Below are 13,861 nucleotides of genomic sequence, written 5' to 3' on the forward strand. Positions count from 1 at the left end.
GAGTCTTCTCCATTTACATGATGACATTTTTGGTGTCCTCGCTGACACTTTCTTACACTATAGATTTAGTCCATTAGGAAATGCTGTGAGATCAGTTTTTGAAATGTGTCCAGAAACGAGTCCCTTCCCAGTATTTCCACTGCTCACACCCCAGTTGAAATGACTGACACGTGTGGCCTGGAGCACTGAAGCAGGTCCCCATGATTTTTCTTAGTTTGTCACTCTCCCCTCACCTCTGGATTCTGTTCTCAGCACAGCAGCCAGCATGACCCTTTCAAAAGAGAAGTCGTACCATGTCTGTCTGTGCTCAAAACTGTCTCACTCAAAAACCCTTCCAACATCCCCCAGGCCTACACGTTCTGGCCGCACCTCCGACCTCATTCCAGTTACTCTCTGCTCCATTGTAACAGGTCCCTCCCTCTTCCCTGAGTGCACAGACACGCTCCTGCCTTGTTACATCTGCACTGCAGGTTCCCCTGAACAGAACAAAGTTCATCCAGATATCCTATGACAAAGTCCTTCATGTCCTTCAAATCTTCCCTCAAGGGTCATCTTCCAACGAGGCTCACACTGCCCTTTCCTGTGACAGCCCTCTTCCCTGTCCCCACACAGCACACTCTGGATCACCTTCCCCACAGCACTGACCCCCTTGTAACATCCATGCTTTCCTTATTTACGCTGCTCATAGTGAAGTATTTGCCTCTTCCCACTAGAATACATGCTCCACGAAGTTGGCAATTTTGGCCAGTTTTTAATTCACTGATGTATTCTAGATGCCAAAATAGTGTGTCAAATAGCCAGCACTCAGAAAATATTGGTTCAAGGAATGATCATTGAAGAGCACCTCCTTATTGTAGAGACACTATATTGATGTAGCCTCAGGCCAAACGCTGTTTTGTGGCAGCTACAGCACAATGTCCTCTCACGCTGACATCAATGTCGCCTGTGCTCTTCTCACAAGCACTGGTCTCCTCCGTCCCTCCCTCCTTCCATCCTCTCCCTCCCACACCAGTCCTCCTGCACACTACAGGACATGGTTATTTTTCTCCAGAAAAATGAGCCTAGGCATACGGGCCCTATTTTCCAACCAAATGCAAATCTATGTTAGATTCTGCTTTATATACATATGAGTTTGGACTGGAGCCAGCACTGGGATTTTTAGAGCTGAGAACAGAACAGCAGGAAGGTGAGCAGAGGATGGAAACAACAGGAATTTATCTAAGATGAGAAATTATGGGATCCCTCCTCTGATGATTCCAGAAACTAGTTCCTTTTAAAAGATTGGGGGAAAGATAAAAAATGTAATCCAGGAAACATCCTTAGAAGGAGAGCAAGAGCTAGAGAGTCTGAAAATTCATCTCTTGATACCACAGAGAATCTTGTGTGCAAGGACTTCCCTGGGTCTTATGGGGACAATAACAGAAAAAACGACTCCTGCTGCTCTCAGGGATGGGGACACCCAGAGAAGAAAGAGACCAGAACTTGTACACAAGCACAAGAACAGGCATAATCCTCTACAGAAAGACACAAAATATAAGCACATAAAAAGTGGGGGCTGAGGGCAGGACCCAGGTACCCTCGCTACCCACAGTCTAGGAGACAGGTCAAAGCTGGGCAATGTCTGAGTCCCTCTGATCACAGGTCCTGCTGGGACAAGGTTTTAATGAAGGGACAAGGACAAAGGAGCAGTGAAGATGACCCAGCGGAGGAATGACCACAATGGACTGAGCACCAGCTGGGCACAGGCCCCATCCACGCTCGGCCCCTCACAGCCTTCCCCTGCCCCCACCTGCAACAGACTCAGCACAGCAAACGCAGATTCTGGAAGCTTTCAGGTTTTATTTCTACTCTCAAATTTTAAGAATCTTCTTCTCCTTTAATTAACCCATTGACCACACCCTATGGCAAGAATTTGCAAACAAATTCATATCCAGATAATTCTTTTCAATAGGGAAGTAAGAAGTTGTAGCTCAGTGCAACATACATTTAAGACAGGGATGGAGACATCCCAGCCCTGCCTCTGCTGGAACAGGAGAGTTGATCAGGGAAGAGAACACAGGTCAGTGTGGGGAAGGGGTCTTGGTGCTCAGGAATAGGCCAGTCTCACCATTTCCTCACATTATGCTAACAGGAGCACAGACACACAGACGCATCCTGATGCCAGTTGCATTAAGAGAAGCCAGGGAGGAGCTCTTGAAGTCACAGTGGTGGTGTTGTGGGGGAGTTGAATTCATGTGGAATCACTCAGTCCCACACAAGGCAGCTGTCTCACACTGTAGAACAAAATAATAATAAATGTATATAAATCACTGTAAGTGGTGACATTCTGAACAGCCCACCACATGCTCAAAATGTCCAAATCCCCATACCCCAGTCGTGTCCCTCTGCCCCACTCTCTCTCCCACTTCAGGCCTTCCAGGGTCTCACCTTTACAAGCTGTGAGAGACACATCAGAGCCCTGGGCACTGTCATTGCCTGGGGTAGAATAAGAACAGGACCTGGTCAGAGCCCACAGACGGTGTGACTAAAGGAGGAATTATGGGGTGGGTGAGCTCCCCATGGGCTCTCTTCTACACTATCCCAAGGGTTTCAGGGATCACACCCCATCATACTTACAGGCAGCCTGATTGTAACTCCCTTTTCCACCTGTCCCTATCCTGAGGTCCTAGTGGAATTCTGTAGTTTTGGACCTTAGGGAAATTTCCAGAACTGTGACCATGAACCCTCAGCAGGATTAGGAGACATAAGGATAGCAGATGTTCAAGGACTGGACCAACTGCCCTTCTGGATGTCTGTCCTCAGCAGAGAACTTCCACTCTGACCTCTGATTCCTGGTCCCCATCCCCACAACCATTATGGTGATAAATCTGTCTTCCTTGTCCATGTGTTTACAACAGAGCAAGTGTCAGCACAAAGGGCCCCGGCTGGGTAAGCACATGAGTGTGTGGATGGTACATTCCAGTAGCAAGGCAGGGCACACTTCTACCTGGGACTTGAAGCCCCCCAGTGAGACAAGAAAACTTGGACCACACCCATCACCCTTCCCTACCTGAGCTCTTTTTCCTCCGCATCACAACACCTGCAATCACAGCTCCAAGGAGAATCAGGCCAGCAACGATTCCCACAATAAGCATGGTGGGCTGAGGAGGTGGCTCTGGGAAAAGAAGGGAAGGTGAGGGGCCCTGACCTCAGCTCTGATTCTGCTGAAGGTCTCCAGAATGCCTCCTACTTTCCTGAGAAAAGACTTGATCCTTCATTCTTGTCCTTACCCCATCTCACAGTGAGGGGCCTGGGTAGCCCCTTGTGTTGCACATGGCACGTGTATCTCTGCTCCTTTCCAGAAGGTACCACTACAGCTGCCCACTTCTGAAGGTTCCATTCACTGCAGGCCTGGTCTCCACAAACTCTGTGTCCTGGGTCTGGTCCTCCCCATCTCTGTGCCAGGTCAGTGTGATTTCCGCAGGGTAGAAACCCAGGGCCCAGCACCTGAGGGTGGCCTCACTGCCAGTGACGGCGTGATGGCTCACGTGTGTCTTTGGGGGATCTGAGGAGAAAAATCAGGAAATTCAGACACTTTGCATTACTTCCCATGGGCCACTGAAGCAGCGCTCATGTTACTGCAGTGAGAATGGACAGGACAGTTGGGCTGGGGAAGGGAGCACAAAACCCAGACACCAGCCTGGACACAGACATATGGATACTGTCTCATTCCTTGGAAAGCTCTAGACACAGGGTAAGACAGAACTCCAAGGTAGGAGGCTCCAGGTCTCTGAGGGACAGAATAGGGACTTCTGGTCCTGACCTGGGAGGAGGCCAAGAGTCAGAAAAGCCGGGTCAGACCTCCAAACATAGTGAGTGTGAGGCAGAGAACAAGGTCTGAGAAAGTCATAGTGCCCAAGGCTGTCGCAGGGGTCAAAGGGAACCGCTGATCCGTATTTCAGGGACTGTCTTCCCCTCCAGCCTTGGAGAGACTCATCCCTTAAGTGTCTTGGGAGAAGGGCAGCCCTCAGAGTCACGGTCTGTACCAGGTCTGGAAACCCGTGAGGATTCTTCCCCTCTGGACCACGGGGAGGGCAACACTCTAGCCTCGGTCCCATTTTCTTCCCCTCCATGTGGGAGGCCATCGGGGAATGTGCAGGAGATGGGAGCCGCCCCGCGGCCCCTCGCACCTGCGCGCTGCAGCGTCTCCTTCCCGTTCTCCAGGTGTCTGCGGAGCCACTCCACGCACCTGCCCTCCAGGTAGGCCCTCCGTTGCTCCGCCACACCGGCCGCCTCCCACTTGCGCCGTGTGATCTGAGCCGCCGCGTCCGCCGCGGGCCAGGAGCGCAGGTCCCCGTTCAGGACGATGTAATCGGCGCCGTCGTAGGCGTATTGACTGTACCCGCGGAGGAGGCGCCCGTCAGGACCCACGTCACAGCCGTACAACCTCTGGAGGGTGAGACCCTGGCCCCGCCCCCGCCGCCAGCCCCGTCCCCGCCGCCAGCCCCGCCCCCGAGGTCAGCCCCGCCTCCGCGGTCAGTCCCGCTCCCGAGGTCAACCCCGCCCCCGTCGCCAGCCCCGCCCCCGAGGTCAGCCCCGCCTCCGCGGTCAGTCCCGCTCCCGAGGTCAACCCCGCCCCCGTCGCCAGCCCCGCCCCCGCCCGACCCGGCGCCGCGATTTCTAAACCGAACTTGGAACCAGGTAAAAGCCGCCCGGGCTCTTCCCGGGTCGATTGTCTCGGCGGAACCCGCAGCCTCACGGTGAATCTGGGACCCGAGTGTCGGGACGACCCCGGCCCGTCTGAGGAAGATGGGGGTCGTGACCTGTGACCGGCCCGGGTCACGCACCGGCCTGGCTCTGGTTGTCGTCGCCGAGCGCGGTCCGCAGGTTCACGCGCTGAGCCTCGGCGGTGTCCTTGACGTTCCGCGTCTCCCGCTCCCAGTACTGCGGCCCCTCCTGCTCCACCCACGGCGCCCGCGGCTCCATCCTCGCACTCGCGGCGTCGCTGTCGAACCGCACGAGCTGCGTGTCGTCCACGTAGCCCACGGCCATGAAGCGGGGCCCCCCGCGGCCGGGCGGGGACACGCCGGTGTAGAAATACCGCAGGGAGTGGGAGCCTGGGGACGGCAGGGGCTGAGACCGGAACGACCCTCCTCCTGCGGGACCCCCGGGACCCAGGCTGATGGGCCGGAGGGGAACAAGGGGGCGCGGGAGACGGAGAAGGGCGGCGGCACTTGGAAGGACCACGACTCACGCGACAGGGGGTGGCCCAGGCGGGAAACGGTCTGGGCCGGGGGCGGCGGAGACGCGGCTTCCCCGGGTCCTGCGCCCCCGCCCGGCTGTCCCCTCGCTCTTGTCCCCGCAGAGGCCGTTTCCATCCCGACCCCGCACTCACCCGCCCGGGTCTCGGTCAGGACCAGGGCCCCCGAGAGCAGCAGGAGGAGGGTTCGGGGCGCCATGACCCGCATCCTCGGTGTCGGGGGAGAATCTGAGTCCCGGCGGGACCGTGGGGGCTTTGTAACTGGCGACGCTGATTGGCTTCTCTAGAATCCGGACACGCAATGGGAGTGAGGACTGGGGCCATGTCACGAGTGTCCGGGCAGAAGGACCCGACACAGGTTGTGAGAGGGAGAAGTGAAAGTCCGGGGACATGGAGATCCCAGGTGCTCGGCTTCCCTGCCTGACCCCACCCTCAGGCCTGAGACCCTGAGAGCCTCACCCGGGACCTGGGACCTTGTCCTGACCCCTGTCCTTCTGCACAGATTCGTTCTCTGTCACAGGGTCTCGCTGAATCCTGGTGGCCCAGGAGCTAAGTCAGCGCTTTTCGAACATTTTCGTTTCGGCCTCTCTGTATGCTCTTTCGAATTAGTGAGGACCCCAAAGGTAGTTTTTTATGTGGGTTATATCTGTCAGTATTTACCATATTAGAAATTAAACCTGTTTTAAAAATATTAATTCATTTAGAACATTAATAACCCGTTTCATTTTAACCACAAAATTTTTTTTTAAATGAGAAATAACTACTTCCAAAATAAAACTATAGTTAGAAAAGCGAATCTCCTTACATTTTACATTTTTGCAAGTCCTTTCCTTGTCTGTCTCAGGAGACCAATGGATTTTCATATCTATTTCTGTATTTAATCTGTAATTTTGGTTAAAGTATATGACAAAAAACAAAACAAAACAAAAACAGCAATAACAACAACGTAACCCAGCCTCCCAAAAATATATAGAAGAAATATTTTTAATACAGTTTTCAGATAATTTCAGATTTATCTTTGATACTACACTAAAATGACATGTATTAGATTCTTAAAGGTTGTTTGCAGTGGAACTTGAAACACTCGTGGAATATTTCATATTCTGTTACATTAAAATCCATAGGTCTTTGTTGCACAGTGAATGGATCTTGTGCTGATGTATGATTTAAAAAAATAATAATTCATGTTTCGCCAAGCTGTATAGATCTCCCCGTGTTGACACATTGATAATTCCAAATTATCAAAACATCATATTTGTTAATATTACCACAAATCCCACCAGAAAACATTGTAAGTATTGGAAAGTTGTCATGCTGATGGTGGTGCATGCAAGTCCTCCAAACTTCTAACTTTCTCTTGGGAGCTTACATTTTATCATTGGCAAAAATACTGTCAATGGGTTTTTTTGAGGGATGGGCTCACATTCATTTTTTGAGAAAGTATTGGCCAAATATCTAAGTCTAAATAATGATACTCTATCATTTATTGTTTTAAGTAAAAATGGTATTCCGTAAAAAAGAGGTTAGTACAGCTCACAGAATGATTGTCATTTACACAAACATCCTAGTTTGGAACGTGGTAGAATTGCTTTATGTGTATTTCCCACTTAATCATATAACATATTTTTAAAATGTAAACTCTAGAATGGAGATTTAATAAACTTAATACTTTTAATAGTTCAGCTAGGACATATTTAAGTGAAACTGACTTATTTTTTCTTCTGCATGAAGAGGTGGTGAAGAACACAATAACTCTCTTTGCAGTTTGCCACCTTCATTCTTGCTAAATTTTACTTCAGTGCAAATAATGTCCTAGTAGGGCTGGACCATGGCTCACTTGGGAGAGTGCGGTGCTGATAACACCAAGGCCAAGGGTTCAGATCCCTATATAGGGATGGTCAGTTAGCTCACTAGGTGAGCGTGGTGCTGACAACACCAAGTCAAGGGTTAAGATCCCCCTACCAGTCATCTTTAAAAATATATATATATATATATATCTTAAAACGATAAAAAGAGTTCTGTGCTGTGGATCCTGGGAAAGGGTCTCAGCAACTCCAAGGTTCCACAGACTACACTTTGAGAACTGCTGTTATGAGTAAGCCTTGGAGAGTCTCTCAACTGGCCCATCCTCTTCTTAGCTTTTTAATTTTCCAGAATTCCTTTCCCTGAGCTGAACTCCCTGCTTCCCAAAGCTTACAATGCTCTGCCCTTGGGCTCCTCTCGAAGAGAACCCACCCCCTGGAAATTTGATGCCAGAGAAAATAATTTATATCTGCAATAATCAGTATGGTAGCCACCAGTTACATTTGGCTATTGAACAATCAGAATGTGTCTAGTGCACTAAACAGTTGGATTATTAAAATTTTATTCAATTAACTTAAAGATAAATAGCCATGAGGCTAGTAGTTACCATTTTTGGCAGTGTATATCTGGAGTTTTCTTCGTTTTCAATCTTCCACCCAGAAAAAGATACATTGTAACTCATAGATTGAAGTAAATTAAAATTATCTTCATATGAAAGCCATGGATTTGTCTATGTGGGTCTTAGATATATCCCTAAAATACACCATACCTGAGCAAGTTTAATTAATATGTATTTAACAATTAGAGTATACATAATTTTCAAAAATGCCCATCACCAGAGCTAATCTTGTGTATATTTCATTGGGACTCTTGACGTTATTGTTTCTTTAACCTGGTGAGTATAAGGATGCACCTAAGTCTGCACTTAGCCCAACAAACAGATTTATTGAAGACAACATATATAAAATACCCCGTAAGACTTTTAGACAAATTTTTAAAATTTTAAGCAACAGATTTAAACCTAAGAACTCTTTCCCTCTTGGGCACCTCCATTCCTCACCCCCAGCTTTCTCCCAAATTCAAACATACAATTCTATTTCTCTTCACCCTTGGACCCTTTTCCCTCATTGCCTCTACGTAGATGAAAATATGCATTAAGTTTTTACAGTTGCGGAGTGAAGAAGGATTCTCTAAGCATGACCTAAAGATGAAAAACCATAAGAAGAACTTCTGTGTGTCAACCACAGAACCACAAATATACAAACACATGCTCATAGTCAAACTCAAGGGCACATTAAAAATTTGACAGACAAAAGGGTACCATTTATCAATATCTGTCAGCTAAAGTCCATGAGGAACACACTGGTAATTGAACAACATGGGTTTATTACTTACTGCAGCAGGAGAGACTGCACACCGTGGGGAACCATGGGCTGGCTTAGTACGAGGCTGTTAGAAAGAGCGTAATGTAGGATTTGGACTTTGTTTGGATGATTTTGGGAAGAGCTAAGGAAGCGGATTCACTCTAGATTGGGTGTTGTCAAGAAGCAGGAGCAATTCTATGATTGAATGTCTCAACAGTTTTTTTTCTTTTGTTTCTGGCCCGTCTGGGGATACAAATACTTGAAGTTGATATTATAACACTGCACTCTAACCAACTGAGCAACCGGCCAGATCTCAATAAATCTTACCTATAATGAGTGCAGAGCAGAACAACGGTAAAACTATGATTGATAATGAAACAGCCACTACTCATAGTAGCCAGCAGGGGGCGGCGTTTGGTATTTTGTGATTTGCTCAGTGCCTTCGTTTTGTCTGTGCTTTCATAAAATTATGTCGTGGTCCTGTTTTGTCACTTTATCATGGCCTCAGAATGTCCTTGTCTAATGTCGTTTTATAATATAGTGTATGTTCAACAGGAGAAACATGTGTCCTTGCTGTGAGCACCAGGACAGCACCACACAACATGGAGTCCTAGCTGTGTCAGACCAATTTCCAGATGTCAGGAGCTGCTGTTCTTTCTTACGTTCAATATTTTTAAGTACCTACATTGCAGTTGAAAAATAATAAAGAATATCAGAAAGCCATTTGAAAAAGAAGAAATGCAAATGTCTAACAAATACATTAGTAATAAACGTGAACCAAAATGAGAATGTGAAATTGAAAATGGGAACAAAAATTTTAATCCATCAATTTGGCAAAGATGAAAGTAACTGATGAGTGTATTGGCCAGAGGGCAGGGGAAATAAACTGGCATAAATGTTGATAACATTGAAAACTTGGGTACAAATTGTCTAAAGGGGACTTTTGCAAAACATCTGAACAATTTAAATATGCTTTCTTTTTTTTTTTTTTTTTTTTGTGACCGGTAAGGGGATAGGAACCCTTGGCTTGGTGTCACCCGCACTGCGCTCAGCCAGTGAGCGCACTGGCCATCCCTATATAGGATCCGAACCTGCGGCCTCAGCGCTCCCAGTGTCGCACTCTCCTGAGTGAGCCACAGGTTCGGCCCTAAATATGCTTACATTTTGATGCAGACATGTCTTTTTCAGGAATTTATCCAAGGAACATAATCACACATGTTCTCAAAAATGTATGTTCAAGGACACTTCTTGAACTGTGGTTTATAAAAGCAAAAGAATGGAAAGAATCTAAATGCTGTAATCAACATAATTATGGTAGCTATGAGTAGTGGAACACAATATGTCTCAGGCAGTAATACCATTTGTTGTACTTAGAGGCTGAAATTTAATCCTCAGAGGAAACCCATGAGGAACCCCATATGTGATGTTATTGTACAGACAGGGAAAGGGAGACTCAGAGAGGTTAAGGAGGTGGTGGAGCTGGGGTGGAACCAGGGGACTTTCCCTCAGAGGCCTGGTGCCTCATCTTCCATTGATTCCCTGTCCATCAGGTGGTCGGTGTGACTCTGCACCCCATGCAAGTGGACTGTTTCAGTGTCCCGGAATGTTCTGTGACAGGAGGCTGGGAGGCTCAGAGCTCAGGAGGACATCAAGGTGCAGTGTGACCTCACTGCCCAAGGCACACTAAAGTCCATCATCCAGTGTATATTTCAACACCCTGATGAAACTTGAGATCTACTAGACACTGCAGAACAATGAAGAGCAAAAGTGAGATCCTGGTGATTTGACACTTGCACTGTCATAAAGGAGAAATTTAGCAGAAATTACAAAGATAGATATAAAATTACCACAGAGCTAAGTGCTGGGAGAAAAAGTTCATATCATGAAAGCAGAAAACCAGAAGACTTGACAGGTCCACTACCCTATCCTCAATAGTATCTGAAAGAGGTAAGAAAAATATGGCATTTATGAAACAAGACTGCAATTATTACATAAAGTTATATACAGAGAACAAAAAAGAGGTATTCAAAATTTTAAAATTATTATATAAATGAATAATTAAATAGATGAATTGGAAGATTATAGCCACACCACCACGAAGTAGTGTAAATGGAAAACTAATGGCAAGTAAGACAGAAATATAAGAACACTAGGCCATCAATCAAGGACTTCCAACAACTTAATAATACAAGTGTCAAAAGAATGGAGAGGAGGAAACGATTTTAAAAATTTCAAGTAAATTTTTCAGAGTTTACAGACAGAAATATACACCCCCCCAATCAAGTGCTTACTCCAGTAGATGGAAACAGATCCACAACAGGATACATCACAGTGAAACCTCAGAAAGTGGGTGGCAAAGAGCTGCCCTTGAACATTTCACAGGCAAGAGAAACAGCTGTGGAAGCTAGAAAAATTGAAGAAATCTCATGCAAAATTTTTTTTCACCATTAACGTCATATTTATTGTTATTTAGCTGCTCAGGAAAACATATACAGGTATATACAATATGCATGAATACAGAAGACTGCACTTTACATATTTTTTTTAAAAAGAAAGAAAAAAAACCCACTCAATTTCATGAGCTATTGTCACAGTCTTCCAACCAAGCATTTCAGAAATGAATTTCTTCTAAGAGTCAAAAAAGTTTACAGGATTGCCTAACACACAGCAGAGTTAAGTTTTCACATTTTACATGTGCAATAACATTTTCGTTTTCTTTCCCGAAGAGTTTGCTATGCAGTACCGATTACCAGTGTTTGGAGTCTCGTGTGTTGGGTGTGTTTTTAATTTGCTTTTATTCCTTCCATTAAACCAAATTTAATGAAATAATATCCTTTTGCTTAAGGCTATTTTTAAAGCTGTTCCATTCTGGGGTCGTGGGGAGTGAGAAAGTTTAAAACTTCAGGGGTTTCCAAGGTTACTAGGACCATGAACTGATGGCCAAGTGCTGATGGACTCAACGCTGGGAAAGTCAAAGACAGAAGTTAAGACACTTTGCTCCCGGGCTTTAAGCAATTAAGGAGAAATCATTCCTGTTTAAAAAGTAAAATGATGAAGCTCTCAAACGGCTGTACATTGCGGAATCAGAGGGACATGGAGTTTTGCCCAGAATGTGGCCGATTCTCTTGCAGCCCACGGTAGGGGGGAAGTCGCCTCCCCTTTTTGTTCCTTTGGTAGCAGAATGCAGGAACTACATCAGCTCGCACCTTCTCGCTGATAAATCCCTGCCACCTGCTCCATCTGCCCTCTGCAGTCGGGGTCTGCCCCTGGCCAGACTATCCAGGACGGAGGACTGCCCAGACTCACACCCCAGCCAAAAGGGCTGGCTGAAAAGGAAAAGGAGGAGGGAGGAGAAAGACTGAGCTTTTTCTGGATGTTTCTCTCCCTTTGCTGAAAAGTTCTTTGAAATAAACAATGTGGGCGTTGTATGGGGAGCCCAAAGCCTTCAGGTCACTTGCTAAAAAAAATCCAAATCCGTAAATTCTGGGGACATGGGGCGGGGTGGGGGGGCTCAAAATGGAGCATTTGGTTAAGATGTGCTCATTAACAAAAACTGAAATAAAATATGAGTCACCAATTTTGGTGAAGTGATGTCAGTCACTTTATGTCTTACCCACCCCGGAATCTACATGCCCCACACCACCCCCAGAGTCACAAATGCAGGCCAATGTACCCGTCCCTGCCAACAATCGGCCTCCAGTGACCACTGCTCATCTCTGCATAAAGGAGCAGTTATTCCTTCGGGAGACACATGGGACTTAGCTTTAGTTTTGCAACAGGTTGAGATTAACTCAAAAGGGGAGGGAGAGAATTCCAGCTTTCAAAAATAAAAGGCCCAGGAGTCAAAGTCATTAGTTCTATTCTTTCTCCTCCTCTAGCCCCCTGGAATCTGCAAACCCCTGCAAAGAAATACACTCAGGCTGGAGAAGGGGGGCTTTGCAGGCTGAGCCTGGGGTTGCCTCGTCCCTCCCAGGGATGGAGGTTGCCCGGGTTGGACTGGGGACGAAATGGGAGAATTGGGGGAGATACACTCAGTCCCCTCTTTTTCCCCAGGATGCCAGGCCAGGGACAGCTGTTGGGAAAGGGCAAGGGCCCAAAGACACTGCAAGCTGGAAGGGCACCATCCCCCATGCAAAGGCTGCCTAGCATAGCGTAAAAACGCAGAGCCTTGGTGTTTGTGTGGAGGCCCAGAAAAGGAGAGAAAACACCCCTGTCGAACATTCTGACTCCTTCCCACAGAGCAGGCTGGACGCGTCATCACGTCCACTGCAGAGAGGGGCAGCTTCCAGCAGGAGAAGAGAGAACCGAGCTGAAGGGAGCTGAAGGCTGAGCGTGTGTGTGGAGGAACAAAAACATATATCTCTATTTTCTTAGGGAACAGACAAAACAAAATCCCAGGCGGAATACCTAGGGGGGCATTAATTGTTTGGCTCCTGCCCGACTGATGACAGTTGGGTGTCAATATATAATATTGTGATGACAATTTGACTTTCACCCGGCAATATTCCAGAACTACTATTCTCCAGGATTTCCATTTTAATAAGCAGTGAACAAAGCAAAACAGGAAAAAAAAAAAAAAAAAGAAAGAAAGAAAGAAAGAAAAAGGGACGGGGGGGGGGGAAAGGGAAAAAGAAAAAAAGAAAGAAAGAAAGAAAGAAAAAGGGACAGGGAGGGGAGAAAAGGAAAAAGAATAAAAGAACAAAAAAGGAAAGCAACTCTTGTCTTATTATGAAATAACAATACTTGGACATACAGCAGCATGAAAATAAAACAAGAAAAGAGGGCATCTAAAAAAATGTACGCCAAGATTACAGAAAAACGGGGAATTACCTAGCAGGAAAAAGGCTTAAGCAAAAGTTTGCTAACTGCAGAAGGGTTAACACTGGTAACATACTGTGGCAGACAAGTTTCTTTTAAAAAAAAAAAAAACTCGAGTTTTTTTTCTCCCCACCCCTTTAAATTAACCCTTTCCGGTCCATATGCCACTAAGCAGGTACCAACCTAGAAAAAAAAAAAAAAATTCATCCACTCAGCAATAGTGGCCCTTTCAAATTAACAGGGAGGTGGGGTCGGGGGGAGGGAGGAGGAGACAGAGAGGGGGAGGGAAGGACCAGGTCAGGGAGGGGGTTTTTCTTGTCATTCAAGTTAGGGCTGCCACGAATGTTCCGAATCTGTTGGAGATGTCAGAGTGCAGGGACCGCCAGGTGGGCACGGAGGCTCGGGCCTTGGCGTCACTCACGTCGTCTGTGCAGTGGACAGACAGGCACTGCAAGTGGCTGCCGGGCTGGGTCACTGAGGCTTTGTTCGCCGGAAGGTCGTGGGCTTCTTTGCTGTTGGGGTTCTGTGGTTTGGCCTTTTCCCAGGGCCCAGCGTCTTGCCGTCCTCAGCGCCGTCCACCAGGGCCTTGTCAGCGGGCATGTACCAGGCAGCACTGTGCTCCGCCATCAGCGAGTCT

At 47.0% G+C, this 13,861-nt stretch overlaps 1 pseudogene across 1 annotated transcript; it reads right to left on the reverse strand.

Moving 5' to 3' along the window:
• Positions 1–1,819: 1,819 nt before the first annotated feature.
• On the reverse strand, positions 1,820–5,476 carry LOC103597256 (annotated as a pseudogene). Its single transcript, XR_551094.1, has 8 exons — positions 5,375–5,476; positions 4,634–5,096; positions 4,170–4,493; positions 3,270–3,544; positions 3,050–3,154; positions 2,617–2,646; positions 2,428–2,475; positions 1,820–2,273 (listed from the first exon to the last, which is right to left on the reverse strand). The product of XR_551094.1 is annotated as an HLA class I histocompatibility antigen, A-74 alpha chain-like (transcript).
• Positions 5,477–13,861: the final 8,385 nt, after the last annotated feature.

The sequence above is a fragment of the Galeopterus variegatus genome, unplaced genomic scaffold (genome assembly GCF_000696425.1).
Source record: "Galeopterus variegatus unplaced genomic scaffold, G_variegatus-3.0.2 Scaffold2257, whole genome shotgun sequence".
Taxonomy (NCBI): Eukaryota; Metazoa; Chordata; class Mammalia; order Dermoptera; family Cynocephalidae; genus Galeopterus; species Galeopterus variegatus.